Below are 6,000 nucleotides of genomic sequence, written 5' to 3'. Positions count from 1 at the left end.
TATGGGGAATTTTTCTCTATGTTGTATAAGATGAATCTAAGTCACAAGATGACTCACAAATCATGATGCTACCACTTCATTCCCTGCATTGCTCCAAATGGCACAATGGGTGAAGTGCAGGTAGCCACTAGCTCTCCCTCTAGTCTCCTCAGCTCATTCCTCGCTTCTGAAGTGCACCAATGTTTCCTAAGCAGAATGCACAGAGGTGGGGTGGGGAATTGCACTGAGCCAGTGAGTGATGGTGCCAGCCTGGAATGGGTCGAGACGGCTGCCTAGGCTTTAATGTCACCTCAGAAACAAAAGCTGAGCCAGTGCTGCTTGCCCTGAAATTTGTTTGGAGACACCCACCCACCAACCCACAAGACTTCAGTTGCTGCTCTGAGACCTGGTAACCCTAAAGCTTATAATGGAACTTCGGAAGACCCCACCTGCTACATGGATCTGCACTCTCTGGGGCTCTCCAGATATGGTGAATTACATCTCCTTTCGTCCCCAGCACCAGGCGATATGCTAAAAGCACAAAGGAGATGTCATTTGTCATCATATAAGCACACATGTATGCCAGAGATATCTGCTTATCTGAAACAGGTCTGATAACTTGACATTTCTCCTGAGCAATCTGAGCACAAGTGAATGGGAGCATAGCTTCTTCTAAACTTGACCAGGCAATTGTTTTTCAGTGCTGGCTAAACTTTAGATCCCCCATCACTGGGAAATCCTCAAGACCCCTCCCATGTTGGTCTTGACTGAAGAGCGCAACAGGTGGTTTTGTGGTTCCATCCAAGGATGGAGAATGCATTGCCCTCCAAATGTTGCTGTTACGCCGCTCTCCCTGCCCCTCACCATTAGCTGAGCCGGCTGGGGCTAATAGAAGCTGCAGGACCCAGAGGGCCACATGTTTCCTGTTCCTGCCTTCACATCCTTGGGACCATTTCTGAGACTTGGCTAAGAAGGAATGAATAGCCATGCAATAGCCTGAACATAACTTTCCTTCAATACATGACTGAAGACAGAGTTTGGAAAAGTTTTGTTTATTTTTTTGTTTTTGTACTGCAGCTCCTTGGGTACATGATCATGGGAAGGGGAAATTTGGAAAATATAGTCCCAAAGTAGAAAAAGAAGAGAAGAAAAAAGTCATATAGTCCTTGTACTGTACAGAAATCCAAAAATAAGAGAGGAATTTGTTTTGATTACAAAGCTTTCTTTGTTTAGATTACTAGATTCTCCAGCATAGGCACAGGCTAGCTTTCATTTCTGGCAGGACTCTTCAATGGGTTGGTTATTGCAAAGATGGAAAGGGAGGCAAGAAGAGAAATAAATCCCCCAAAGTCTTGAAAATAATATTAGCCAGATGTTAAGATTAGGCTGTCTGGTTCCAAAATATGTGCTGCAAACCTTTAGAATCAACTAGAGGTCTCTGGTTTCATCTCTCTAAATAAAGGTCTGCCATTCTTTCATCACCTTACATCCCAGCACATGGATTTTGGCTGGCTGGAAACAGAGGCATCCAGAAACCTGGCCACCCCATACCAGAAAAGCAAGAAATCTAATTTACTTTACATTCCTGTAAGCCATCAATTTTGGAACTTATTTTAAGCCTGGTCTTAAAATCTGGTCATATCTGGTGGGGACTTCTGAAGATCTCTCTCTTCTCCCTGCCTTAACTTCTCTCTGCAACTTCCAGTCTCTGAAGAGTCCTGCTGGACTCCAAAGGCAGCCTGTGTCTGTTTTTCAGATTTTACTAGTTTAATGAAGGTATCATCCAACCTTGTGTTTGGATATAGTCCAAAAATGTAACTTTCCCAAGCTTTTCCTAACAACCTAATCTACTGCCTACCAAATCAAATTAATGAGACAAAGCCTTTACAAAGAAGACAAATTGTCATATTATGTGAAACAATTTCATTGCCCTTAGGGGATCTAGTATACCTTTTCATGATCCCTCTTTGTTTCATGCTTTACTCAGATCTGTTTCACAGTCTGTAAATGTTATGGTGTAAAATATAGAGGAGCACATACTGGCTGCTTTTGAACTCCTCTGCTCTTTCATCTTTTCTTCTGTCTTTTGCTCTCTCCCTCACATGGCTTCCCCTTTCTATTTCTTTAGCAACCATGTTATACAAAGGGCAGGTTAGGATCTGCATTTTTACAGAAGTCTAATTACAGTAGTCTAATTGTTCACATTCTGCTTGTTCTTCCACTTGGAAGGAAAAAAAGAGATGTAGAGCAGGGTTGTATAAATATAACTGATTTGGCTTACGAAACCCACAAAAACTCATAGACCATAACTAACAAGGCATGATCCATTCCTTCCATGCACATGTATCAAAGAGGTAAATAAGCAAGAAGGGGTGCTGTGGGGAAAATTTATGCTGTTATGCTGTTACAATGTATATGTCTGTGGCAGTAGCAAATGTATATCTATGACAATGGCAGGCCTCATGCTAAAACTGCAAGTCACTAGTTTCCAGTAAGGATAATCATTAACCTGCTGTCTATTGTCTCTGGCTAATGTAGTTAAAATGTCTACCTCAGGAATGTTTACATTGGCTGTGTATTTGAAGTTAGCTGTGTCTGTTTACTATTAACTGTCTGTTTATCAGCCTGTCTGTTTACCAACTACTCTGTTTACTGATGCCTGTGTATTCAAGGAAATTAGCTGTCTCTGTTTACCAGCACTCTGGTTACTCTGTTGTGTATTCAAGGAAATTAGTTACCTCTGTATTGATTAACTAGTGCAAAGGTAGTAGAGTACAATAAAAAAGGGGGCGCGGCAAAGGAGGAGAGATTCCTCTGGACAGATGCCTGAGAGTAAGCTGTCCTTGTTCATCCGGATCCCGCCCTGAAACATATCCCTGAGCGCTCGTCTCCTTTCTCCTTGCTGGTCAAGAGGGGAGGGAGCTTCATCTGCAGATCCCGAGACAGGCTTCATCTGCAAGACCCCTACTTCCTCTCATCTTGCAGATCCCGACAGGGTGCCACTCAGGTTCCATTGAACTTTCCTAATCTCTTTCTCCTCTGGCTCCTGGCTTTCTCTGCTTGTATCACAGCACTCTGCTGTAACATGTGCCTCCCCCATATTTCTTTGTACCAGAGCTGGCCCAAGACATTCTGGCTAAAACAAGATGATGCTCCTTCCCATTATATGCATCGAAACTGAACAGATCAACAGGCTGATCATACTTTTCTGTACCGGCAATGGTGCAGCATCTTTCAGAGCACCAGAACAATAAACTGTTGGAAATGTGCCTCCTGGGGGCAGCAGAGTTCAAGACAGATTGTTAAGCTTCTGGAGAGAGGTCCCTCTTCCCCCCCCCCCTTCTTCTCTGTTTCTTTGTCACTTATAGATTTGGGTCATGAACAGACAGGAAAATCTGAAGCAATCCAGGTCATGTTTAAAAGGCTCTTAATTTTGGTGCAATCTACTTTATCTCAATCCTTCCATTCACACGGGAGGTGTTTCTTCAGATCACACATCAGATTTCTCCCCTTTTTGATTATTAATGCCCCTCCCCCACCACTTTCTCTGCCTTTTGCAGTGGTTGCAATTCCGCAGGCTGAAGCAACTCCCCCCCCTTTTAATTTTACTGAGTGGCATATACAGTGATACACCAACCTAGCATCGATACGCTATTATACCTGAGATAGTGCTGCATCATTTAGGATAATAATTTTTAAATGGTGAGAAGAGAAAAACAAAGGATTTCTTTGTTGTCTTTCCTATTGTCAGGAGCCACTGTATACGCCACAGGGTTGTCACTGAAAAGAATGCTCCAGACCGAAAAGAACGGCTCTATCTGGGAGCAAATGAAGCAACCACACAAGACTGCAGAATGGAAGAAACAGGAGTGCTCCCAATTGCACAAAACAAATTGAACTAAAGAGTTGTGGCAGAAAGGAGCAGAACAGCTCACAAAAGGGGCAGGGTGGATCACTCTTAGAACACACACATGGTCGGCAGAAAACAGGGTGAATCAAACTGCACAAAAAGTAAATCAAATAACAAGCTCTACGCTTGTCTGATCACCTTGATGTAGTTGGCTGGATAGTTCAGTGAGATGGAGCAGCTGGGGCTGGGAGTTGGATTCTCCACTGTGCCTTGTAGAAAAATGGGTAGCTTGTGTGGCCCTGAGCAAGCTGTACAGTCCCAAAGTGCCCCTAGGACCACTGCTCTGTATTCTGTACCAAGGAAATACTGGAAAGAATAGCTATAAGTCAAAAGTGATTTGACTGCACATAATGTTTATTATTAAATTGTCAAGTTTTGGCTTACTTCTCCCACAGCTGCTTCCTCATTCTCTTCATGTAGCCAGTAGTAGTACCTCTCTTTCCTGCAAAGGTGATTTACGATAATACAGTAAAATGTCCTTTTCACTCAGAGTTGACGTCTTCCTTGATGATGACCAGTAGGTGAACACAACTAGGTTAGGAAGCTCAAGTCAGATCATGCAGTACTCTGTCTTATTGCCTTTGTCTTCCAAATAATTCACTGCCCCTTTCATGTGCTAAGGTGGCTGCCTTTCCTCTGCCTAATGTTAGGGTTGGTCCTGCCTTATTCCTGTCACAAGTAGCCTGTGTGTAAAAAATAGTGCATACCACACAATTATGGAAAGTGACCTTGTGCATGCATGCACACACAGAGAGAGAGATACCACATTCCAGGAAATGGCTCATGTTCTGAGTTTGAAGCACATGGCAAAGTCTTGTAGTGTGCAGGAATTTAAGAGATAAGCTTAGATTATAACCATACCTCTCTTGCCAAGGTGAGTGGGTATTGGTCTTCCAGTAGACAACCTGTTAGAAGCTGTAAGAAGTTAGCCTGTTTCTGTAGCAGCCTTAGCTGTTATGTGGCTGTTTAGTATTTGCTTCATTGTACATTTCAGATGGATTTGAAGGCATTCTATTTGCTACTTAGCTTTGGCTGTAGGATAAACCAGTTACGTACTACTCCAGTAATACTACGAATATCTTCCCCAATAGCTGCAGAAGGGAAAAGAAAATGCAACAGGGTCAGGAAATATTAAATTATTCAAAAAAACTGCTGCTTTGAGAAGCAACTGGTTGAGTGTCTAGAACCCAAGAACTTTCCCTGGTGTTATTTCTTTCTGAAGAGAGAAAAGTAAAATGAATGACAAAGAATATGGCCTTTATAAAAAAAAAAAAACAGCCCACCAAATCTCTAACTCAAATGCTGGTGCTGCAGCCTCAGCAAGTTTTTATCTACAGTTACTTTGATGCAAAAGAGATCTGAAAGGTAAAGATTTCACAAAAATATACTGTAGTTCTCAGGAAATGTTAATCTCTTCAAAGATTTTGTCAAATAGTTGGCCTTAATACACACTTTGAGTCACATAGGAACCCATACACTGCAGTGAAAGGTGCAGCTTATTAATCAAGTTAAGGAAATGTAGCATATGAATCAGAACTTTCTGATCCACAAGGAGGTCGATTCATCTTGTTTTAAGAGGCTGAAAACGTTTGACAGAATAAACAATCGTATAACAATAGGACTACTTCTCTTGTACTTGACTAGTGAAGAGTTTAGGTTCCCACTTGAGGATAGGAGGAAGGAATCTTGTCAGAGACATGACTAAAACTAAATGCTTAAACAAAAGCTCTTAACCTAACTTGCATCTTAGCACTGATAATTCTGCCTGACAGAGCTTTCACCGTCCTGCACCAGCTCACATACTTAGAGTGACAGAGTAAGATAAAACAGCCCCAGACCCAGAAACTTAGCACTCCTACCAGCGCTTCTGAAGAGTTCTGCAGACCAAGGTAATTGTAAGGTCAAAGAGCAGCTTGAAGAACTTCAACATGCACATTGTAGATTAGAGACAGGCAACAACACATGGCCGGTGGAGAATGTCTGGCTCCACCCATTTTTGTGGAACCTTGAGACCCCCCCTCACCCCAAAATATTTGTTGATGTTCAGCCAGGAAAATTGTGCTGTAGGAGAGGTGATATTTCTTTTAAATGAAGGCGCATGGCTTCTGTGT

The sequence above is a fragment of the Pogona vitticeps genome, chromosome 1, assembly GCF_051106095.1.
Source record: "Pogona vitticeps strain Pit_001003342236 chromosome 1, PviZW2.1, whole genome shotgun sequence".
In the NCBI taxonomy this organism is placed as follows: Eukaryota; Metazoa; Chordata; class Lepidosauria; order Squamata; family Agamidae; genus Pogona; species Pogona vitticeps.
Note: the sequence above shows the minus strand (reverse complement) of the source record.